Source organism: Cupressus sempervirens, chromosome 5, assembly GCF_028749045.1.
Source record: "Cupressus sempervirens isolate cs-2001-9-10 chromosome 5, ASM2874904v1, whole genome shotgun sequence".
Classification (NCBI taxonomy): domain Eukaryota; kingdom Viridiplantae; phylum Streptophyta; class Pinopsida; order Cupressales; family Cupressaceae; genus Cupressus; species Cupressus sempervirens.
The window spans coordinates 7,541,158-7,567,925 of NC_143122.1; the positions used below are offsets into that span (position 1 = coordinate 7,541,158).

Consider the following 26,768-nt stretch of genomic DNA (forward strand, 5'->3'; position numbering starts at 1 on the left):
AATAGATGCAATTCCTTGTAATTTTTCTGTCAATATTCGCAAAGCCTCTCTAGTTTCCGCCAACCCATCCACTGTTTTCTTCTGAGTATTTTGGATGTCTTGGAAGAATTTTTTTGCCATCTCATCTGGATCAGCCATACTTTTTTCTTCCTTGGATTTTGTACTTTTGCTTTCAACTGGGGGTTTGATCAAAATTTCTTTATTCTTTTCTCGCTGCAAATATCTTTTTTCTCTTTCACTTAGTTGCATGCAATCATAAAATATGACATGCAAGATCTGGGTAGTTATCAAAACTTGACATGCAAGATCTAGGTAGTTGTTAAAACTGACATGCAACTTCTACAAACCCTCAGGCTGGCAAGATCACGGCTCTGATACCACTGTAATGTCCCTTTACTAATTTTTTATGATATTTCTAGCCTCAAATTAGAACTTTAAAATCAAACAACCAATATTACAAAGATTGAAAACCCAAACTCAAACCAAAAACAACCCCGAAAACACCCAAATCGGCACTATTCAGCACAAAGGAAAACTCTGTATGAGCATGCACATGGAATGGCTTCAAACTCCCATCCTTAGCCTTCTTGGAAACCTGCAAACTCCCATTCTTGGGTCTCCTTCTCCACAGGTTTGGCAGCCTCTAAAGAACAACAAGAAAATTAGCAAGAATCAAGATGTAGAATGAGCCCAAAATGCCTCCAAACCCCTTTTAAAGAGGGAATAACCCTAACTCACGTCCAAGAGGGGTTAATAAAATATAATTTAATAATAATTTTTATTTATTAGTCCATTGGTTTCCAAATATTAGCCCCTTTTTCCGAAATTTCACCTTTTTGGAGCCTGCCTGCCTTAACAAAGTTTATTTTATTTTTAATTATTTGAATAGGGGACATGACATGTATGCACTACAAAACCAAGATAACATTCAAAAGACATACACACCCAGACTTATGTCAATCAACAACCACATACAGATCAGGAAACCAAACTGAATAACACAAGGAAAAGGATTTCACTTATATATTATCCAGTAGGCCAAAAATAGATACAGTATGCGAGCCACATATCTCAACAATACACCAACGAGAGGCAAGATGGATGCACATACACATTGATGGCTGAAGGAGATGATACAGAATGTTATACAGCTCAGAGACAAAGAGAATTTTACACTGCAGATCTGCGAGCAGTAGCAGAGAAATTAGAAAGAGTCGACCTGAGAAAAAGATCACAAAATTGCCTTTATAGTTCAGGCATAACTAAGGATTTTTGCATTACATTTACTTCTCACCTATTGGCATTAACTTCTCACCCTAAAAATCCAATCAAAGATCTAATTTGAACATGGTTTTGAGTACCAAAAATTTGATATTCCTCTGAGAAAGAGCCTGGAGAAGACAGAAATGGCGCCAAAAACATCCCCTGACATAGTAGATAGATCTGTAATGGTGGTAGAATGTCCTTGCACTTTGCATTCACTCTTGAGTCGGTGGCATTAATCACAGGATTGAAATCTCGCAGAAAAAAACCTGATTCATTATTTCTAGCTCATGAATCTGTGAGGTCAAAGCAAGTCAAATAGTTCCTTATGTGCCAACTAGGCCACGCGGGCCAATCGCATTTCTTCCTTTTGCCATCCTGGACACCTTTTCCACATTTGACCACCTTTTATTGAACTAACAACACCACCTTTTCAAATTTTAATATTAACTGCAACGATTACACTAACTGCCAGCCGTCGACTGTCAACCTTGGCTAGGCTAGTAAGACACGTGTCGACAAAACGCTATTTCGCCATGGTATAGATCACACAACTTCACCATGGCGAGATGCCGGCTTCCGTCGATCTCTTCCAATCTAACGGTCACAAAAGACTCACCTTTTACTGCACTGGTTACATAAAATATGGTCCCACTAGGACATGTGGCGCCTAGGCGCTATGTCGTTATTGATATCTCTCGAGCAGTTCCTCATAGAGCGATGGCGCCCACCGTAGATCAATCTCAATCTAACGATCAAAACCACACCATACTCTACACATCCTTCCCCCTAAAAATCACTGGGCTCGTGAACCACATATGCTCTGACTTGTACACTTGGCACCTCCCTATCGGCCTTTGAAGCACCAACCTGGCAGATTTTGGTATTGTTTGATCCTGACCACACCATGTGTCAACCAAGCGCTATGTCTTTATGGGAAAATCGAGGCCAAATCCCCATAGTGCCATAGTGCCCAACGATAATACTCCTTTCCTTCGCAGACGTGTCTCCATCTGATTAGCCGTCGTAGCATTGGACTTTCCTATTGTGCATGCGAAGTACTAATTGGGACCCACCGTGCCTGATTGTTCTTGCCATGGTAGACTTTTTCGCTTTGGACGCTATGTCACCATCAGAAAACTCATGATTTTTTTTATGGCGCCATGGCACCCCACCGACTTTTTTGACTTTTCAGCCCGTGAAACTGGCCGCTCGCCATGAACATTTCTCGTTGCCATGAACTTTCCCGCCGAACACTGGGACTCACGGTAGAAACACCTCCAACCGGTGAGGCGCTATGTCGCTAACAAAAAACTTGTGAGTTTCTCGTTGGTGCCATGGCGCCTTGCCACCTTTTGAACTTTTTGACCCGTGAAACATGCTTGCCCGCCCTGCCATGAAACTCTTCCGACTGGTCAAAAAGCCTTTTCCTTGCAAGCTGGACCCACCGAACATGTGTCATCAGGGCGCCATCTCGCTATCGTAAATTTCGTGCAGCTTCTTCATAGCGCGATGGAGCCAACCGTCGATGTTCCTTGATCTGACGACAGAGAACTAATGAGGCATACCCTAAGGTTTGACACTTGATTTTTTTCATATTTCCTAGGCGGATTAAAATATTAATAATTTGGGGAGGTGACCGTTGGGCGGGGCAACATTCGAATTTTGAAATTTGGCGGGGACAAAAAAAGTGGTAACATTCTAGTGACTCACAAGGGATGCAAGCCTACTATGCATCAAACCAGTGGCCTTATGCATCCATTGGGCTATGGAGTCAAAAATGGGTCTGTTCATACTGTGAAACCCTAACCCTACCCGTGAGAGGCCAAACATGAAAACTTGCGACTGGGACTAGAAACAAAAACTACTCTGCAACCTCAAAACTATCAAAACTTCGGAAGCTGGAAACTTAAAGAGAGAACCATGTGCACGCGCACTTCTTGAAAAAATAGGAACAAACAGAAAGAAACTAGACTAACTATGTACATAGATTCTCAAATTTTCAAAACCAGGGCTTCAAATAGATCCCATTGACTGGAATGGGAAAAATCTCTCCATTGGGCCGGCTTAGCTGGAATGCATTAGCTTGCTTGCAACTGGAAATTAGATAGGGGCCACTCCATAATGCACCAAATTTGTAATGTCTTCCTGGTTTTGCCCTATCTGCATCCCACTTTAGAACTAAATCTCCTTCTCTAAAGGTTCTGACCCTAGCCCTCTTATCAAAACTCCTTTTCATCTGTTGCTGATGCATCTCTAGGGTCTGCATAGCTTTATCTCTTTTCTGTTCTAGTTCAATTAGCTCTTCCATTCTTACTATCATGGCACTATCTTCAATCAATTCCAGCTGATGAGCCAACTCTAAGGATGGGAATTCCAATGAGATTGGGAGTCTGGCTTCCCTGCCATATACCAGCACAAAAGGTGAATTCCCAACAGACCTCTTGGGTGTTATCCTATCAGCCCACAGAGCAGTTCTTAACTTCTTATGCCAGGCCCTCTGATTGTCTTCTATTGTCCTCTTTATGATTCTGATCAGATTCTTGTTGGAAGACTCAACCAAACCATTACCCTAGGGATAGTAATTTGATGATGTGCTCAGGTAGATGTTGTGGTTCATTGCCCATGCACAAATCTGGGTTCCAACAAAAGACTTAGCATTGTCCGAGATGATAGTAGAAGGAGCACCAAACCTAGATACAATCACATCAAGGAATTCAACAACTGATGGTTCTGTGGCATCCTTCAAGGCAACTACCTCTATCCATCTAGTGAAATAATCAGTAGCAGCCAAAATCCATTTATGACCTGCACTAGATGGGGGATTAATAGGGCCTATAAAATCCAACCCCACTGGGTAAAGGGCTGATCTACCTGAATAGGACGAAGGGGGAGAGTTGCAAGCCTCTGTTTGCCTGAGAAGAAAGCACACTTCTCACATTTCCTCACATATCCATAACAATCATGGAGCAGAGATGGCCAATAATAACTAGCCCTCATGATCTTCATGGAAGTTGTTCTCAACAGGGTCCCATTAAAATCCCTCCTAAATAGGATACCATCAATTACAACATAGGGAATGGACTGCAGTCTATATTGTCTCCTTTTAGTTTTGTCCAATCCCTGAGGGTATCCATTCCCTGATAAGAAGTTCTTCATATCATTTATCCAGCTCCTTGGACCATTAACATTTCTTAACTCTTGCTGCACTATTGTTACCATAGTAGCCTCTTCATCAGAAGTCTGGCCTGATAACATTTCTTTGCACAATCCTCTCCCTCTTACCAGCTTGGTAATCTGAATATCTACATCATACTCCATTACCTTAGTGATCCATCCAGCTCTCTTTTCACTGATATCCTTGCTTAACAGGAAGTCTTTTACACTGGCATGGGGCACCAACAAATGGATTTTATTGTGGGATAAGAGGTGCTTGAATTTCTTCAAGGCTCTGATGACTGTAAGGGCTTGCTTGTCAAAAAAGTTGTACTTATCTTCATATTCCTTGAGCCCTTCACTGAAGAAGGCTATGGGCTACTCCTCATTCTTGTCATTTGTTTGAGTCAAGATAGTAGAGATACTTGACTCACCACCTAAAGTGTAGAGGATGAAATCTTTCTCAAAATTTGGGTTCATGAGAGTAGGGGCCGAGGCTATGGCTGCCTTGATCTCTTCAAAACTCTCCTTCCCTTCCTTGGTCCATGAGAAGATCATACCTTTCTTAAGCATGGATGTAAGAGGTTTCACCATGGTAGCAAGATTAGGAATAAACCTTCTTACAAAATTTATTCTACCAAGGAAACTTTGCAGCCCCTTCTTGTGTTTAGGAAGAGGAAGGGCAAGTATTGTCTTTGTTCTCTCTGGATCAATCGTCATCCCATCCTTCGATACAATGTGTCCCAATAATTTTCCTTGGCTTGTAGCAAAGACACATTTGGCTGGGTTAAGGGAAACCCCAAACTCTCTACATCTTAGAAATACCTGTCTCAAATGATTAAAATGATCTTCTACATTTTTTGAATATACAGTTATATCATCAAGGTATACTAAGACAAACTTATCAATTAATTTTTTAAAGGCCATCTCCATTGCCTTTTGAAATGTGGCACTTGCATTGGTTAGTCCAAATGGCATCTTGCAATAAGCATAGGTGCCCCATTTAGTAGTAAATGCTATCTTATGTCTGTCAGATTCTTTAACCAACACTTGGTTATAACCAAAAAACCCATCAAGAAAAGAGAATCTCCTTGACCCACTGACTCTAGAAAAAATTTGCTCCATGGAAGGGAGAGGATGGTGATCTTTAAGGGAAGCCTGATTAAGATCCCTAAAGTCCACACACAATCTAATTTCTCCATTCTTCTTCCTCACAGGGACAAGGTTAGCTACCCATGATGAGTGTTTGATAGGAAATATTATATTAGCCTCTATCAACTTGGATAGTTCTTTTCTCATTAGAGGCTCAATCTTAGGATTCACTGGCCTCTATTTTTGCCTTACCGGTTTGGCCTTATCAACTAAATCTATAGCATGCTGAAAAAAACTAGGGTCAAACCCTTTTAAGTCATCATATGTCCAAGAAAATACATCATTAATATCTTGACATAGGTGAATGAAGTTTTCTTGCTCAGTTTCAGAACATACCTTCCTCATATTCAGAGATTTTCCATCAGCAATTGTAACTGAGGCATAATCATCCTTTTCTGCAACTAGATTCATTCCTTTGCCTCTTGTTTGATCATTAGGATCAAAGACACTCTCTAAAGTAATGAGACCTTTGGGCAGCTTGTTAGAACTGAGGTGAATAATCTGATCACCATACTGATCTTGCAGTCTTGACTGGTTTCTATTTGAGAATTCTGCCTCATTCTGCAAGAAACTCATAATTTGCTCATCAGAATCAAACACCTGCCAATGAGTGTTGTTGTCAGGGATGGCAGGCCTCACTACCACCCTTATTCGTTGCTTCTTCTCCTCCTCAAGATTCCCTGGTACATCATAAGATGCACCTATTTTTGCAAGTCTATCAGCATGTTTGTTTTCTTTCCTAGGAATACTCTGAATATTAAATGCGTTGAAGCCCTCAAGAAAATCCCAGACTCTATGTTTGTAAGACTTGAGCAGGCCATTTTTGGTGATGTTCTAATTTCTCACTTGGTTCACTACCAACTCACTGTCTCCATATACTCTCAAGGCTTGAATTCCTCTCTTTTGGGCAAGTAGGAGGCCTTGAATCAAAGATTCATACTCGGCCACATTATTGGTGCAACTGAATTGGAGCCTAAAGGAGAAGTAGTATCTTGTCTGTGCAGGAGAGATCAACATAACACCAGCCCCTGATCCATTTCTATTCCTTGAGACATCAAAGTACATACTCCATATCCCACTTACATCATCATTGGTCCCAATTAGATCAGGAACTTGAGCATCTTTCTCTATTATGCAATATGTACTAAGGTCTATCTCAAGAGTTTCTGACATAGGTTCAAACTGACATGTACTAGCCCATTCATCCAAGAAGAAATCAGGAATCTCTGCTATGGAAGTGGCAAGCTCATCTACTATGTCATTTTCATCCATCTCTAGAATAGGACAATTTATATTGATGAAGTTGGGGGTGTAAGATTCATTGTGATGAAGGGCTTGAGGTTCTATTCTAATTGAGGCATTGGCTCCATATCTAGTCTTGAATGACATATATGACCAATCAGCAGATATGAATCCACCTATTTGGGCGGTGAAGTCTCTTGATAGACAGATAGCAAAGTATGGCTTGACCTCAGCAATAGATATGTCTTGAATCACAGTGCAACCAGGCCATGCATGTAGGGCCATCTCCACATTCCTAAGGATACCTACAGTTTTGACGGTACTACCATCTAATTGTAACACATCCCTAACAATGGGCTCATATTTCATTCCTAAAGTATTAGCAACACACCTAGGCATTACTAAGCTACTAGCCCCTGAATCTATCATGTAATTGTGGACTAATTTGCCCCCTATAATTAGAGAAACATAGAATGGAGGGGGTCTAACCTTTTTATTTGTCTCCACATCCCCTGCTAGTTGTACTAGACTTGTGGCACTCTCCATGGTAGATGGCTGATCCTTGGGTTCAATCTTCTCCAATTCTTGCTACACCATCCTCTTCTGCATTGGTATGGTAGCAACAGCATCCCACATAGAAATATTCACATTGGTCTTCTTCATTTTCTCTACCACACTGCATGGTGCATTAGGGACTTTAGTAGAAACTTTGGGAGCTGCACTTATAAGAGGTTGAGATGGGGCAACATAAGGATCACTTGCATCTTTCTCTCTAGAATCTTGCCTTTGCTGTTGCGAAGTACTTTCTTGTTCATTTTCTGTTTGTATATGAGGTGTAGCACTTGAAGTTGAGGCCTGCTTAGGAGAAGGAGGGGCAGCATGTTCCATAGCTCTCTTTTTACTTCTTGTGTTATGAGCAATGGAATCTTGGTTTACATCACAATGCTCTCCAATTTGATGATTCATGAAAGAGCAATCATCATGTCCTTGAATATATGAGGCCTCCTTGTATGATTTCTTTGCTACAAGTTCTTGGTCAGTTAGGGCCAAATAAGATTCTACCTTCTGGCACATGAAATAGGCATAAGAATAGTTGCAGGAAGGATAGAAATTTTGATCTTGGGACAAGTTTTTTTGAGGGACTATAGCTCTATTCTGATTTGAGCTTGAAGCAGAAGCATGACTATTTTGTCTACCCTGATCAAAAGAGCTATTCTACTGATTAGGAGGCCTACCACCATTTGGAGCTTGATATTGCAATTGGGGAGGCTTGCTACCTTGAGCTTGCTGCCTTTCTAAGGCCACCACCTTGTTACTCATTTTTTGTATCATAGAAAAACTATCCTCTAATCTCTTTCCTTGGTCCTTCAACTCCCTCCCCTGCTCTTGCAATTTTTTATCCAGGGTCCTCTCTCTCTTATCTGTATTCAGCACTAGACCTTGGAGCATTTGTTTGAGTTCATCTATTCCATTTGAGGATGTGGAAGCTTGGGGAGCTGGAGTAAGGGCTTGTGAAGTAGGAGTTGTAGGAAGAGGGGCCATTACCAGTTGATGATTTGGGATATCAGGGAAGAAGGGTATGGGAGGCCTTGGAGCCAACTTTCCTCCTTGTATCAGGATGTTCTCAGCTTTTATGGCTATCTCATAAGCATTAGGCAAGCTATCTCCTCCCATAGTTTGGATTGTAGTGGCAATATCACTGTTAAAAGCTCTAAGGTAATGCAAGAAGGCAATACCAGGGGTAGGTTTCACTGAAGTAGGTATTCTATCCCATGTCTTTTGAAATCTATAATTAAAATTAGTCATGTACATTCATGGGGGGCTCTTTTTATAGTAGTCAGCTGCTCTAAAAGTGACAAATGGTCACTTTTATCCTCAAAATGTTTGCATAATCCTGCTCCTAGTCCATCCCAATCAGTTATAGAACCATGAGCTAAGCCTCTATACCACTGTAATGCTTTTCCTTTTAAAGATGAGGCTAGAAGTCTGACAGCAACATCATCCTCTGTAATACCATGAATATTACAGACATTTGCTACTTCTTGGATATGCTCTAAAGGGGAGATGAAAGTTTCACCAATAAAATTAGGTATACTTTTTAGTGCAAATACTGTTATATCATGTCTTTGGGCTAACAATAGAGGACTTCCACCATTAAAGGTGGCAAAAGCATGAACTCTTGGTTGTGCCATGTAAACAAGTGTTCTATTGATGAGTGTTGATGGCAATCTAGGCTGAGTTTTAACAGTAGGGGGAGTAGAGACAGATCTTATAGGTATATCAACTGTTATTACACCCCTAGCTAGTGATAATGAAATTCTAGTCCTCCTTCTTCTAGGATTTGAAAGAGAAAGCTCCTGATATTGAAATTTACCTCTAAAAGATGCCCTTGTTTCGGGTCTGGGCATGAATCACTACAACTTTGGCTTGGAACCAAATTTGTTGATGTTCAGAGTCGCCAAGTACTTTGAAGAATCAGCCTCTTAAAGGCTTGAATACTGAAGCCAGCACTACCTCTTCAGCATTAATCTCTGAACTCTTTCTTCTTGACACCAGTAGACTTTAAATCTTCAATGGATGTAGTCCCACCGGGCGTGCCAAAAATTGTTGTCACTTAGGTTTGCACCCTTGTCCAAGGCCTATGCGTGAGGACAACCTAGTGAAACAATGGAAACAACCTCCAAGCTATGGGACTTGAATTGTGAGGTTGAGTCTCTGGAGAAGGTTGGCTTCCTCTTACTATCAGGGTGCACCTAACTACTCTCGGAAGGAAAAGGGGAAGAAGGAGATGTAGAAAACAACTCTACCCTACCTAAACTATGGAGGTGATGTACCAAAATAGAGTGTTCAGACTCATTTCTGCCCATGTATACACTACAAAACCAAGATAACATTCAAAAGACATACACACCCAGACTTATGTCAATCAACAACCACATACAGATTAGGAAACCAAACTGAATAACACAAGGAAAAGGACTTCACTTATATATTATTCAGTAGGCCAAAAATAGATACAGTATGCGAGCCACAGATCTCAACAATACACCAACAAGAGGAAAGATGGATGCACATACACATTGATGGCTGAAGGAGATGATACAGAATGTTATACAGCTCAAAGACAAAGGGAATTTTACACTGCAAATCTGCTAGCAGTAGCAAAGAAATCAAAAAGAGTCAACTTGAGAAAAAGATCACAAAATTGCCTTTATAGTTCAGGCATAACTAAGGATTTTTGCATTACATTTACTTCTCACCTACTGGCATTAACTTCTCACCCTGAAAATCCAATCAAAGATCTAATTTGAACATGGTTTTGAGTACCAAAAATCTAATATTCCTCTGAGAAAGAGCTTGGAGAAGATAGAAATGGCGCCAAAAACATCCCCTGACATAGTAGATAGATCTATAATGGTGGTAGAATGTCCTTGCACTTTGCATTCACTTTTGAGTCGGTGGCATTGATCACAGGATCGAAATCTCGCGACAAAAAACTTGATTCATTGTTTCTGGCTCATGAATTCATGAGGTCAAAGCAAGTCGAACAGTTCCTTAAGTGCCAACTACGCCACGCAGGCCAATCACATTTCTTCCTTTTGCCATCCTACACACCTTTTCCATGTTTGACCACCTTTTATTGAACTAACAATGCCACCTTTTCAAATGATAATATTAACTGCGACAGTTACACTAACTACCAGCTGTCGACCGTCAACCTTGACTGGGCCAGTAAGACACGTGTCAACAAAACGTTATGTCACCATGGTAAAGATCGCACAACTTCACCATGGCAAGATGGTGCCTTCCGTCGATCTCTTCCAATCTAACGGTCACAAAAGACTCACCTTTTACTGCACTGGTTACATGAAAATATGGTCCCACTAGGACACGTGGCACCTAGGCGCTATGTCGCTGTTGATATCTCTTGAGCAGTTCCTCATAGCATGATGGTGCCCATCGAAAATCAATCTCAATCTGATGATCAGAACCACACCGTACTCTGCACATCCTTCCCCCTGAAAATCGTTGGGCCTGTGAACCACATATGCTCTGACTTGTACACTTGGCACCTCCCTATTGGCCTTCGAAGCACCAAGATGGCATATTCTGGTATTGTTTGATCCTGACCATGCCACGTGTCAACCAGGCACTACGTTTCTATGGGGAAATTGAGGCCAAATCTCCATAGCGCCCAATGATAATACTCCCTTCCTTCGCAGATGTGTCTCCATCTGATTGGTCGCCATAGCATTGGACTTTCCTACTGTGCATGCGAAGTACTAATTGGGACCCACTGTGCCTGATTGTTCTTGCCATGGTAGACTTTTCCGCTTTGGGCGCTATGTCGCCATCGAAAAACTCATGAGTTTTCTGATGGCGCCATGGCGCCCCACCGACTTTTTCGGCTTTCCGACCCGTGAAACTGGCCGCTTGCCATGAACATTTCCCATTGCCGCGAACTTTGCCCGCTGAACACTGGGACTCACCGTAGAAACACCTCCAGCCGACCGAGTGCTATGTCGCTAACAAAAAACTCTTGAGTTTTCTGTTGGCGCCATGGCGCCTTGCTGCCTTTTGAACTTTCTGACCCATGAAAACATGCTTGCCCGGCCTGCCATGAAATTCTTTCGACCGGTCAAAAAACCTTTACCTTGCAAGCTGGACCCACTAGACACATGTCATCAAGGCGCCATCTCACTATCGTAAATTTTGTGCAGCTTCTTCATAGCGTGATGGCGCCAACCATCGATGTTCCTTGATCTGACGGCAGAGAACTAATGAGGCATACCCTAAGGTTTGACACGATTTTTTTCATATTTCCTAGGTGGATTAAAATATTAATAATTTGGGGAGGTGACCATTGGGCGAGGCAACATTCAAATTTTGAAATTTGGTGAGGGCAAAAAATGTGGTAATAGTTCTATCTTCTGAATTATTCATAGAATTATAAGTTGAATATTATAACTTTAAAAAAAAAAACTCTTGATAAAATTAAGTTGTGATTCTCATCTTAGTTGGTTTTATTGTTTTAGGGCAAAAATATCCCAAAAGGGAGAACATCACCATTGGTATCAGAGCATTGATTTGCTTGCCTACAGGGTAAAGAAAAAAATATGATCACATTATTCAGGAACATCACCACCAAGCATTGGAAGCTTGACCTTTATCAATGAGAAGAGCTTCACAACTGCAAGTGATCACATCGAGCCTTAGACAATAAGTAGTGATTGTGCATCATTGTTACATGTGTGGATATACTTGTGCACACCTAAATCATAAACATGATTTAAACCACAACTCCACCCATCAACAAAAAAGTTAACACTGCAAGATCCTTTAAGTAAAGAATCAAGCTCTTCAAATTATCCCTTTGTTTCAAGCTTATTTTGGCATCTTCTTGCCTTGAATTCACTGCTAAAATCAGACTGATATCACTTTACCTCTTCTCCTATTTACTTGAATAGTCTTTGTATGCATCCTTTGTATGCATTTCAACCATGGACGGTATGTTGAATCATTGGAGTTGTATAAGAAGGCTTTATGAGCTTATCCCGGCTGCCCTACAATAGTAAGACTTGGTCTAGGCTTATGCCACTACAAACTTGGTCAGCTAAAGAAAGCAAAACAAGCATTTGAACGTGTTTTACAGCTGGACCCTAAAAATGTTGAAGCTTGGGTTACACTTGGAATAATGGAGTTGCAAGTTAATGAAAAAGGTAGTGTTCATGAAGGAATGGAAAAGATGCAGAGAGCCTTTGAAATATACTCATACTGTGCAATGGCATTGAATCATTTCAATTTGTTTAAATTGTTTTGTCCAATGTAGGTTGATGCTTTTTGGTTTCAACGTTGAAACCAAAAGTATCATATTTGGTAGGCATGTTTGTTCTTATAGCCTTAAATTCATTGACTGTGATTTTAAGAAAAATCTACGGTGAGACTTATTTTTCAGATGCATGATCAGAAACAATTTCCACATTGAAAAGTTTTATGAGAATTTCTAGGTTCAACAGCTATGTCTTTTCTAGGGCTTATATCATCTCTTTTTTTGAGCTTATGCAAGTGACAAAGTATGAGAAGGGTAGACTTTAGCAATGGCTATTGCTTTTGTTATTATTCCATTGTTTATTATTTTTCTTATCTCATATCTATGTTTATTTTACATTTTTTCATTTTCGAGTAAATTGTTGCCTGAGGGGCCACACCTTTTTATATTGATTTAAGAAAAAAGATCACACATAAGGGTGCATCTATAGCTAACTACTTAACATCTAGAATCATATTAACAAAAAGGTTCATATTCATTCTCAAACATATTAAATTGTACATCAGCATAGCCACCAGGGCTAGCCTCCAAGAGCAATCTAGAAAATTTCCACTATTCATAAGGGTGACAAGAATCATATTCCATCTTGCAAAAATCATTTTCCAGACCGATACACAGGCTTTCTCAAGAGTATAGAGAATAGCCCAAGCTTCCATCTAATTTTTAGAATGAGTACTTAAGGAAGTAGAAAAGAAAAACTAAACAAGGCTTAAAGTTCCACTACTAGTACCACCCATTCCTGTTGGACATGGATTACTCCTTCAAAACCCATCTATATTGATTTTGAGGAAATCATTTGGGAGGGGAGACACTAACCTAAATGGTTCACTTTCTTGACTTGCTGAACTCTGGGACCAAACCTATTTTGTGAAGAAAGAGAAAAGCATTGATCCAAGTGATTAGCAATGTGGAGATCCAAATGAATAGTTGACTGAGATAGCTCTTGTTTTGATAGACCACCCTCTCATGAAATATCATTCATATTATAATCTTGCACGATCTTATCATAGCAAAGGTGATTATGAAATTGCTGGCCGCTACTACTATTTGGCACCCTCAAATTACATGCTATGCTTTGATGTTGGTGTTGTCATTCAGAAGTTTTCAACTTCAACACTTCAAAAGCAAAAACGTACTGCTGATGAGGTTATGAAAATGTCACCTGTGCAAATAAATGTTACTTATACAAATGTCGGTTATGACATCTTGTACATATGTTACTTATTCTAGTGTCACTTAATCAATATCGCTTTTAAAATTTGTAAAACTAATATTGTTCTTCAAACTTACTCTTTTGTTGGTTTAGAGTCAACAATTTATTTTTTTTAATTAAATATTTAAATTTATATTGGAAAAGGTAGAAACGAATACTTATTGATTTAACTCTGAAATTTATAATTGTTATTTAAATATTTCTTAAAATAACATAATCCTTAATCTTTTTTTTTTTAATTCTCTTCCAACTATCTCTATTTAGTGCCTACCATGTTTATGTGCATGTTTTTTATGTGTTTTGGATAATAAGTCTAATTTAATTTGTCTATGGACTAAGACCTTAAATTATTGAGCTTCTCTTTGTTTTGTGAAAACTATAGCATTCTCTACTTAACAGGGCCAACCACGTGAAGGTGGAAGCTCATCATGGCCCCTCCTAGGAGTCTCTTATGACCCTTTACGACATTTTAAGAGCTCTAAGATTTATTCTTAGGGATCGTAAACGGTCGTAAAGGGTCATAAGAGATCTTAGGACACAACAACTAAGAAATATAATTGTAAGAATCATGGTCATAGTTTTTTGGAATCAATGTAATTGAGTTCTATACCCAAGTGACGAAGTGCATCTAGAAAATGAAACTACAACCTATTGGGATTGAGACAAACCTTATAAAACAAAAGCAGCTAGGAATGATCATTTTCCAATATCTGTTAAATAGATTTGTGGGAGGACCTTGTATTCATGAGCTAGGAATGATCGCTTTCCAACAATTGTTGAATACATTTGTTGGAGGACCTTGTATTCATGAGCTACAGATGTATTCAGCAACTATTGGCAAGCGATCATTCTTACAGATGAATTAGACTTGGAATCAAAGGTGTGGAAGTTGCTTTGCATTGCTTGGGTACACAACCCAATTACGTTTCCAAAAAAATGTGACCATGATGCCTACAATTATGTTTCTTAGCTATTGTGAAATCTACATATTTGGTAGGAGAAGCATTTGAAGTTTATGTTGTGAATCCACTAAATAGGGTCAAGATTTGATTTGGGAATGTTGGTCAGATGATCTGAGAGAAAGAATGGACAGACAGATGGAGAGAGAGATAATACAAGTGGTAGAAAGAGCCATGCCATTTGCAGGACGCCACCATCCTTTTGGTAGATCAAAGGAAAACATGGTAAGGACTATAATACACATTGTCCTCAAGAATATTATCTAGGAGTCTTTCTATCACTTGTATTATCTCTCTCTCCATCTGTCTCTCAACTCTTTCTCTCAAATCATTAGACCATACTATTTAATCTTGCCAGGCTATTTGAATAGCTGCATGACATTGAAAAAGCAAATCTTTTGTACAGGCTAATATTGTTCAAGTTTCCTGATTATGTGGATGCATATCTATGACTTGCAGCCATGGCCCAAGCTCGAAATGAGATCTAACTAAGCCTAGAATTGATTGGGGAGGCACTTAAGGTGGATAAAACCTCAGTAAATGTGATTACCATGCTTGGCAACTTGGAACTAAAAATAGATGATTGGCTTAAAGCAAAAGAAACAATTAAAGTTGCACAAAATGTATCAGATGGTAAGGATGCTTATGCTGACATTAATTCTCTTGGAAATTGGAATTATTTTGCAGCTTCACGCAATGAGAAGAAGGATCCAGATGCAGAGCGAATACATCTTGATAAGGCTAGGGAGCTGTATTGTAAAGTGTTGGCTCAGAGACCTAGAAATGTCTATGCTACAAATGGGGCAGGCATTGTGCTAGCCGAAAGGGGTCATTTTGATATTGCAAAGGAAATTTTCACACAGGTTCAAGAAGCTACAGCAGGAAACATCTTTGTTCAGATGCCTGATGTGTGGGTAAATCTAGCACATGTTTACTTTGCACAAGGACAGTTTGGGCTCGCAGTGAAAATGTATCAAAATTGTTTGAGGAAATTCTATTTTGGCACTGACACCCAAATTTTATTATATTTAGCTCGATCACATTACGAAGCAGAACAGTGGCAAGATTGTAAAAGAACATTATTAAGAGTAGTACATTTGGCACCCTCAAATTACATGTTACACTTTGATGTTGGTGTTGCCATGCAGAAGTTTTCAACTTCAACACTTCAAAAGCAAAAATGTACTGCTGATGAGGTTCGTCAAGCAGTGTCTGAATTAAAGAATGCGCTTTGTGTGTTTAGAAAACTGTCAGTAGTGCCAAGCCCTCATACACATGGCTTTGATGAGAAGAAGATAGAGTTGCATGTGGACTACTGTAAACACTTGCTTGATGCTGCCAAAGTTCACAGAGAAGCTGCAGAATGCGAAGAACAGCAAAGCCGTCAAAAGCTAGAAGTAGCATGCCAACTTGTCCTAGTTGATGAGGCAAAACAGAAAGCTGAGGAACAACGAAGGATTATGATGGAAAGGAGAAAGCAAGAAGAAGAATTACGGTGGGTGATGCAACAAGAGGAGCAATTTGAACGTGTGAAAGAATTATGGAAGAGTATGTGTAAGGACAGGGATGATGATGATGATGAGGTTGGTCAGTCTGAAAAGAAAAGAAAGAAGGAAAAGAAGAAAAAGAAGAAGGATAAGGATCACAAGGCTTATGATTCTAATATGGAGGAACCTGATATTGCCATGGAAAATGAGGAAAATTATATGAGTGATAAGGTAGAAGCTGATATGGAAAATGCCCAAGATCTTCTTGTAGCTGCAGGTCTAGAAGACTTTGATGATGGCGAGACAAATTCTCCAGTTTCAGAAAAATCACGAAGGAGACGTGCATACACTGATTCTGAAGATGAAGAACCCTTACAAAAATAGAGTCTGAGAGAAGACAATACTTTTGATGATGATGTCTAGGCTTCCTGAGGATTAACTAAACAGATTCCAAGAGAAGATGATGCATAGAGTGATGATGGATAAGCTACCTAAACATTTAGTCAATCAAATATGCCTTGTCCCTTCCAAATCTGTTTGACATTGTTCCAAGTCAAAAACATCAATTGAATCATCTGTATGGAATCTTTTCTTTTTTTCCATTTATTGTTTTATATGGGCAACCTATTCTTGTCCTTATTCTAGAACATTTTCTGTGTTCTTCAATGTATATGCTTTATCTTCCTATCAGATTCTAGATTAGAAGAACACACAATTGAAAATAGATTATCTATTTTCTTGAGGTTTAACCTAACAGATTCCAAGATAAGATGATGCATACGATGACGATGGATAAGATACCTCAAAGTTTAGTCAATCAAATATGCTTTGTCCCCTCCAAATCTATTTGACGTAATTAAATGAGATCTATTCAAAAAGCCTCAAACAAATCGTCTGTAGGGTATCTTTACATTTTTTTTGTTTATTGTTTTTATGGCAGCCTATACTTGTCCTTTTTTTATATCATTTTTTGCGTACTTCAATGTATATGCTTTATCTTCCTATCAGAGTAACAAGTAGTTGGTGTTGTTGTTTCTATTAGTGTGAATTATGCAAAGTAGCCAATTGTGTTTGATAAGAAACTCAGTGTCAATTCAAACAACATCCATTTCAAAGGAAGAAGACCGTAATCTATTTTTTCAAGCACTTCTTCTTGATGTGATAAATCGGTAGATATAAATAGAAACTAAACTTTGATCAAATTAGTACATACAGTTTGAACCTAGAAGACTTTTATCTAATTCATCAATTATAGCAATATTAATCATACCATAATAGAATAATACTAAAAAAATAAATTACAAATTACAATTTTCATACTAGCACTTTTCATGGTGATCCACGAGAATCACCAAATGCATTGCAGAATAAAAATGTAAACATATTCATATTCTTCAAAAGTTTTCAATTGCTTCCATCTAATTAGTTTCACAATAAAAATTCTATGAATCCAAAGTTCTGAATCAGCAAGACAAAAGATTTTTAATAAAATTTATGAGTTAAAGCTTCAACCAAAGATTTAATTCTAACAATTAAGCAACATATATACATTTAGGTTTTATACAACAGAAAGAAGGCAAGATTAGAAGGGGTTTAAGCTTCTATGTGCACGATCGTAGCAAGAATGAAAGAAATTTTGTTCATGTAGATTTCATTTTTTTTTGTCACTCACAGAGATAAGTCGGAGTCTTGTTTCAAAGCGTAATCATGCAAGAAGGGGGTCTAAAACATAGGAGAAGAAGTAAAAGAGAACCACATATTGGAGATATTACATGCATAACTAAAAAGAAAAAAGTGTATGAGTTTTCAAACACTTGCAGACATACATGATAGTAACCAGACCCAAATAGCTATACTCATGAAATGCCAACAAAAATATCTAGTGAGAAGTCTCTAAGAAAATGAAACTTGATTTCTAACATTTGAGATGCTTGCATGTGAGTTACAAATTGAAATCTTCTATAGGAAAAAAAGTTGGGTTCAACAATAATAACAGATTTTCAGAACCCCATGATTTTCTTCCAACTCCTACAATGAAGATGGAAGAATTATATGTAGAGAATAGAAAGGAAAAACATAACTTTTTCTATGGAGGAAACAACCCACTATAGACCTTTAAAATGGTGAAGAATGCCTAAATGTTTAGTAGGAAAAGCCACAGATTCTACTCCAAACATAAAAATCAAATGCTACAGGAAGACGATAAGGGGGTTTTTATTATAAAGGTCTAAAAGCAACATGATACCATATTCTCATTACTCAAACATAGTTACCTTCATATAAAAATTATGGAGAATATGGCGAAAAGCTCTAAACAATAGTGGCAAAATCATCCCAAAAAAATTCCAGGAAACCGCATGAAGGCTCAGTATAAGAATCAGTGATTATGTTCAAACCCTAAGGAGAGGCTCTTTGTATTTGAAGTTTTCATATTCCAAAATATTGAATGGTGAAAATGATTCGTTTAGGGTTGAAAAAACACAACATATATGCTCCTCAATTCCTTTTTCATAAATTTAGGAGTCCGAGTGCGTTGATGGGATTTTATTTTTTCCAAGTCCATGTTAATAACACAAACCGTGGGTGTTTAGTGGGGTCTTAATTTTATGTCCATAGAAAATGCCTCAATTGCTAAGTGCACCCAGCTACACTCAAAGTTGATTAAAGGAGCAGACGAGCAGCTGAATACAAGAAAAATGCGATGAAAGCTGCCCATACAACAAACAGAGAGGAAGTTTATTGAAGAGGTTCCCATCTCACGCATAGATTAAAGACAGAGAGTAGGCCAATGAAGAAATTCACGCAAGTGATAGAAAGTTGTGGCCATTGCAGGAGATTTCAAGGCACCAACAAAGAGAAGCCACGTTAAGAATGTAGCAGGCATTAAAAGGGAGAAACAAGCCAGCTAGGGGAGGCATTTCCACAGCAAAGAGTAGCCGGCAGAAAGTTTAAACACCTTTGCTAAATGGGAAGTCAAAAAGAAGAGCAAAAATGCCTATAACATGAATGATCAATACATAGCAATAAGTCGCAACAAAGTTTAACGCACCTATGCCCTTGTGCCCTTTTTGCACAAATGTTGACGTAGACGTGCCCTTGTACCCTTTTTCATGCAAATGTTGATGCAGACTCGTAGACTCGTAGCGCAAATGAAAAGTGAATTACATTTTTGCCTTTTTTTTAGTTTTATGCTGTCGTGTTGGTCGCAATTCTGACCAAAGTAATTCATCGCAGCTGCAACCAACACGGGCTAGTTATTAAAAAAAAAACAAAATTTTTCTTTATAACGCGACCAACCAAACCATTTTAAAAACTTGGTCCAAATTTTGTTCGCCATTTAGGGTTAAATCCACTAGTGAAATGAAGACAATACAAATCATTTAAAAATCAAAGAACCTATATTGGCTAAATATGTTAGACGACATCATGCACCTGATCAGATCATTGGAGACAAATAAGATTGAACGATGACAAGAAGCAAACTAAAAGGTACATGTTTACTTGTTGAATTTGAACCTATAAGTGTTAAAGATGCACTAGAAAATGAAGGTTGGATTGAGGCTACGAATGAAGAAATAGAACAAATAGAAAAGAATAAAACTTGGACTCTTGTACTTAGGCCCAAAGATAAAAATGTGATTGGTACAAAATGAGTATTTAGAAATAAGTTGAATGAAGATGGAAAAGTGTCAAGAAATAAAGCAAGATTGGTATGTAAAGGTTATTCTCAAGAAGGTGGTATTGATCACAATGAAACTTTTACCCCTGTTGCAAGATTAGAAGGTGTTAGGACTTTATTGGCTTATGTAGGTCACAAAGGATTCAAAGTATATTAGATGGATGCTAAATCTACATTCTTGAATGAAATTCTTTGAAGAAGTCTACATTGAACAACCAGAAGGTTTTGTTGATCCAAATAAAAGGGATATGGTCTGCAAATTACACAAAGCCTTATATGGTCTAAAACAAGCTCCTAGAGCCTGGTATAAAAGACTACATAACTATTTGATACAGATTGGTTTTCAAAGAACAAATGATAACAATAGTCTATATATCAAGGAAGGACGAGATAAGGAGATTATGTTGGCAGAAATATTTGTGGATCATACTCTATTCACAGGAAATTATGACTTATGCAAAGCATTTTCAGAACAAATGAATAAAGAATTTGAAATGTCCATGTTTGGTGAAATAAGATTCTTGGTTGGATTGCAGATACATCAGAACAAAAATGGTATCTATATCACTCAATCTAAGTATATCAAAGAGATACTCAAGAAATTTGGAATGGAAGATTCAAAACCAGTTGGAACTCCCGTGTGTACTGGACTTAAGCTTACCAAAGATGATGATTCCAAAGAAGTAGATCATACCTTATACAGATCAATGATTGAGAAATTACAGTATATGGTACATATAAGGCCTGATATTGCCTTAGTAGTTGGGATAATGGCAAGATTCTCAGCTAAACCCAGAGAAAACCACATGATGGCAATAAAAATAATCTTGAGATAGCTTAAAGGTACTGAAGACTATGGCTTATGGTACAAACTTAGAGGCAACCTTGACCTAAAAGTATTTATTATTGCTGATTGGGCAATAAATCTTGATGATAGAAAAAACACTAGTGGTGGAGCATTCTTTCTTGGTAAAAGGCTGGTATCTTATACAAGCAAGAAGCAAAACTGCACATCTCAATCCACAACAGAAGCAGAATATGTAGCAGCAACAGTGAATTGCTCTAACATTGTTTGGTTCAAACAATTGTTGGAAGGAATGAAGGTTGAAATCAAAAAGCCAATAGTCATGTATTGTGATAGTGCAATCAGCATATCAAAGAATCTAGAGACACATTCCAAAACAAAGCACATTGACATAAAATATCTATTAATGTCTTAATTGGCGAGGAATGTGTCTTTTAGCTTAGGCAAGAAATAGATTAGGGTCGAGACTTCTTTTTCTTCGAGTGGTTTGGGGAAATAAGCGACCATGGGAATGTTATAGGTTGTAATTTTACCCAAGGAGAAGGCAAAAATAAAATAGAACTAACATAGCAATTTAACTGTAATGTAGGACAAGAACTAGCAGGGGACAGCTAAGACTCACTAGAAGGGATGTGTTAAAAATCTCCCACTGGACAAGACAAGTTGCAGACAGTCCAATCTCTAAGAAGCTAGAATGCTTATCTCATACAATTATAGCATGATAATAAAAAAGGAAACTTTTAATAGTTTAAAAGAGAAGAATAATTGTAGGCAGGTAGGGAAAGTATTGATTTGACACATAACTTAATCATTACTAAGTATCGCTAAGCTTCACACATACTAAATTTAACCTCACCACCTTTTGCACTAATTAGCATTCAATGCGTGTCCATTTTTTCTTTTTCAGGAAGATTTAGTGATATATGTACTACTATGTTTCATCTATTCAAGAAGTTTTCAGACTAATGAAACTCAAAGTCTTAAACTATAGAAATTTGTTTAAAGTTCAAGTTCAACAGTCTTGAAATGTCGAGATGTGGTGCTTATGTACCATCTTGACATGACTGAAAATTTTCTATTCTAAAACTGAAGTTTGAACTTGAACCTTACTGGTTCAATGTTCAAATTCAAAAGGAGCATTGAAATCCACTTGGTACCTTGAGGACTATTGGGGTTTATCTATACCGACACGAACCAAACTCTTGAATTATGAGCCTTGAACCATCAGGTTTCAAGGTTCAAACTCAACCTTGGTTTTCATGAAAGACTCAAAGGTGTCTACAAGACTATGATTAAAATATGGGTAACATTATTATAATAGATTAATTAATCATTGTTACCATTAAATCTTTAACATATTTTATTATTACTATTTTGTATATTTTTGAAAAAAATACTTATATTCAAAAAAAAAGTCTTAAAACAAGCAGTTTTAAAAAATTCACATAATAATTTCTTCCTTTACATAAATTTATTACTATATAAAATAGCAGCACATGAAGGTAGTGGACCATTTTGCTTACACTGCATTTCACAACTTAAAAAAATAAATTAAGTGTTTTCCCTTCATAATATTGACATTTTTCGTGCCCCAATAGCCGCTAACGCACATTAAAATCCAGCTAAATAGTAAGTGCCGGCTTTCCCATCCCACACGAAATAAATTGTCAGAATATTATATTTGAAGAACACTGAAAGTTTAAGTACGCTCATTGTAAGTCTTTACAGAAATTGAATTTAATAGGAAGGTACGAAGAAAATGTCCTTTGCACGGATCTAAAAATTTATTTCGATTCGTAGAATGTTGGCTTTATTAATGAACATTAAATTCCGGTAATATCTATAAACATTACAAAAGATCTTTTTGCACGGGTCTGAGGAAATCTATTTAGCTTCTTACATTGTTGGCCTGATTCATTTACTTCCTCTCTGACTCCAGACAGGATAGCTGTCGAACATTAAACTTACAGTAATATCTATGAGCATTACAAAAATTCTTTTCGCACGGCTTTGGAAATCTGTTTTCCACCCAAAATATATGCGAGTCACGTCGAAATGTCAATACAGTGGACTAAAAAGCATGGCTAAACAAAGGCACAGTTAGCTGTTTTTATATTGTCTTTATATATCATGAGGCTTACCTGGCTGGATAGGCACGGGTTCCTAATAACTATCAGCCATATGTTCATAAAGATATGACAGTGAAATTGAAGCTACGTTTGCAGAGGAAAAGTAATTAACCTCTAGTTCATGGAATAGTCAGCCAGACTCAGCTATTCAATTGTTCTTGCTTTTATAATGAAGTATTGGTGAGTTATGTGGAGTATCAGTCCATCAACTAATATGTACGATTCATAAATTAATTTGATATTATATTTCTATTTAAAAGTGTCTAATATGTCACGGTATTATTAGTTCCTGTCATGGCAGGATACTATTGCATCCACTAGATGCCATAGGATGCAATAGTCACTTTTTTTTTTATTATTATTGAAATAATGCAAATTACAACGGTAAGAAGAGCAGATCACATAAAACTGCTTGAAAGAATGAAGACAACATTACAGTGGAGAAACAAGAGGCAAAACAATCCACAGGGGTACATAGAGAAGAGAGCACAATTTCAAATACAATTTATCAGAATTCGAATAAGAGGCTGTAGACTATGAAGCACACCATTTTGCTGATTCTTGATTAGCTGAATTACTTGGTGCTGGATACATTGGACCTGATATGTTATCATGGTACTCTACCTGGAATCCGCCTGCAATTGAGAGAAAATAAAAGCAAGACAATAAAATATGTCTGAATAAAGTTTTAGAAAAGCAAATTCTTGATGATCATAGGAGTTATCAAAAGCCGCTTTACAACGGACTCTCCAGATGTGTAATAAGATGGTTTGTCGAACACTTTCAGCAATGACATTGTTTCGAAGCCCAACTCCAAGTAAAGCCTCCTTCCAGTTAAGGTAATGCCAAAAGATAGCAGGAAGACAATGAAAAACAGAGTTCCATAACTTCTTCACAAAAGAACAACCCCAAAAGATGTGATGCATGTCTTCAATTTCTTGCAAAAAGGACAATTAATGGGATTAACCATGACATATTTTAGCCTGCAACCAACTGGTAACTTGTGATGTAATATCTTCCAAGCCATTAATTGTGCCTTAGTGTTAATCTTTGACTTCCAAATTTTAGCTGAGAGTTTTGCCCAAAACTTTTCACTAAATTAACACGGTGGGATTGGCTGCCATGGGATGTCATTAGAGCCCAATTTAATCATTTTTTATCTTGTCTATGAAATTGTGTACCCTATTCAATGCAAGACTGGCTATGGCTTTCGGCATTTCCTTTCTTGTCTTTTTCTTTTGAAGAATATATTTACAGTAATAGTCACTTTTAAATAGTCAATCAGAGTCAAAAATTTTTAACACATATGTCTATCCACTATAATTTGAAAATTTCCATCTATTTAAGTGATTTAAACAAAATAATTTATCTTTTATTTGATTGGCTTAGAGCAAAAATAATAGGGAGTAAAATTAATTTTCTTTGTAGAAAATTAAGATATTTTGTACACTCTACTTTTAATACATTAATTATAGCTTATATCATCTTTGCATTAATTATAGCTTATGTCATCTTTCATACAAATCTTCTTTCACCATATAAAATCATTTTTAGAACTATTTTAAATTATATCAATGACATGACATGTTGGCTATTTGTTTTATATAAGAAATAAAACTTAAATCTTAATTTTTTCAACATGGTTTTATTTTATTTATGCTATTTATATTATTATGTTCAATTTTCTATTTTACTTTTTCAATTATTGATTGTGAACTAGAATATTTATATAAATATTTAATCACAATAATTTAATATAAATATATTAGATTTTATTTTATTCATAATTATTTATTTATGAAAGTTTATTTAAGAACATTATAAAAACTTTAGGAATTAAGCTTTTACATTCTAAAAAACCAAAGAAATTACCATAAAAAATTAGTAATTTTTTACATTTTAAATTATATTTGCAAATTTTAAACAATATAAAGACCAACAATTCAAATATTTTGTTATCAATATTTTTTTCTATTCTTGCATTATTTTCTTTTAACTTATTTATCTTTTATATTTCTTATATTATAAGGTGAATTTGGTACTAATATACTAGGGCACCATCTTATTTGAAGCTAGATTTCCTATCTAATGCAAATAAGCTACTTTCAAGATTCAATATAGACCGTCTCATGTAATTATCAATGTTTGAATGGGAACATTGCTACTTCTATTTTTTTTAAACTAAAAATTCAAATGGCAGGAACTATGACGCTTGCGTCACTTGTTTTGAAGCCTCTCTGTTAAGTGGCCAATGGTCACTAGTGATTTGTACTAGGTTGTGAACTTTAGCATCAAGGCTTCATGTTGTCTTAAAAACTTTATAGTTAGGGTTCTTTCTCTTTCAATTGTTGGCATGCTTTGTAACCTTGATTTAAATGTGGATGGAGCTTACATTTGGGGGCTATTGGTATTTTGAATTGGATTTGAAATTATCATTGAATAATGAGTGAGAAGGTTTAGGAATGTGTAAAAGTAATTATTGCTTAAATTATGGATCTATAAGTAGTTTATATTGGTTTAGAAATTATTATTAATTGTTAATGACAAAAAATAAGTATAAATGAAGTATAAATATAAGAATGTGAATTTTTTAAAAATATTTTAGACTTCATAGACTTCAATCATCTTAATTTTTTAAAAGTAAGAAGGTATTAAATAAGGTGTATTACATACTTCCTTATCACACACACTACATTTCATGTCAAAATGTGATATATGGTTTCACATGTTTCAACTTAATATTTCAACTCGTCTTAGGCATGAGCAATTCTAATACCTTGTTAGATTTATTTTGTAGTGCTTAATTGTATAAGGCAGTAGTATTGTTGTATAATTTTTCTGGGATCGATAGTGTAAATATTTTTTAGCACCAATGTTTCAGTTCATACTACATGATCCATCATTAGGATGCATAAGAGAAAAAGAACATGAAAATGGATCATGTAGTGTGATCTGAAACTTTGGTGCTAACAAAATTTACACAATTGATTCCAAAAAATAAATTATATACAATATTTTCTATGTAATTATTTTAGCCTTCATGGTTAATAGTTTGTAAGCTTAATTTCCCTGGGCATGAAAGGTCTACAAATAGATTTTAAGGAATCTAATATTAAAGATTTATACTTTAAATAGGGTAATGCAACTAATAAAGAATGTGATTATTTTTGTAGTGCATAGTCCATTCATTATTATATATAGTGATTTAGATAAATATGTAATTATATTAATATGGTCTCTCGTGTCATATATTTATGTGTCACTATAATTAGGTATATGTAGGATCATGGTATGTCAAATCAGGCTCTTAAATGACAATGAAGATTTTAGAAAATTAGGGTTAGAAAGTTGACATAATTTTTTTAAAACAAGTTATCAATATTGTGTCAAAAAAATGTAAGAAGAAAATATGCAGAAAATTCAAATTTATTTTCTAAACTACTAACCCTTTGAAAAAAAATTCTATATGATGAAATTTTTTAATTTCAATGTAGTAGTACAAAAATGTCAAGAAAAATATAAGAAATAGGTGGATGCATGACCACATTCAACATAATGAAATAATATATTTTTAAAAAAGATTGTAGATATAAGTGACTCATTCATAGATGTGACACATTTTTTTTGAAATTTTTATATAAGTAAATAACTAATTATGATTGTTCTTCTACATTTTTTTTAAGATTACAAAAACTCCCATGTCTGACCACCATAATATAGTCTAAACATCATCAAATGTATTTTTTTCTTATGATTTGGTAAGAATAGAAATGTTAGAAAGGCTAGGGTTGTCGTTGCACCAAAATATCGACCTGTCAATCCCAGATACAACTAATAGTCTTATAATACCATA

At 36.6% G+C, this 26,768-nt stretch overlaps 2 pseudogenes; one reads left to right on the forward strand and one right to left on the reverse strand.

Moving 5' to 3' along the window:
* LOC149554334 (wall-associated receptor kinase 17-like) overlaps nt 1–26,768 on the reverse strand; it is a 225,611-nt pseudogene that overhangs the window by 178,981 nt on the left and 19,862 nt on the right.
* Nucleotides 11,374–16,686, forward strand: LOC149554335 (protein CTR9 homolog pseudogene; annotated as a pseudogene).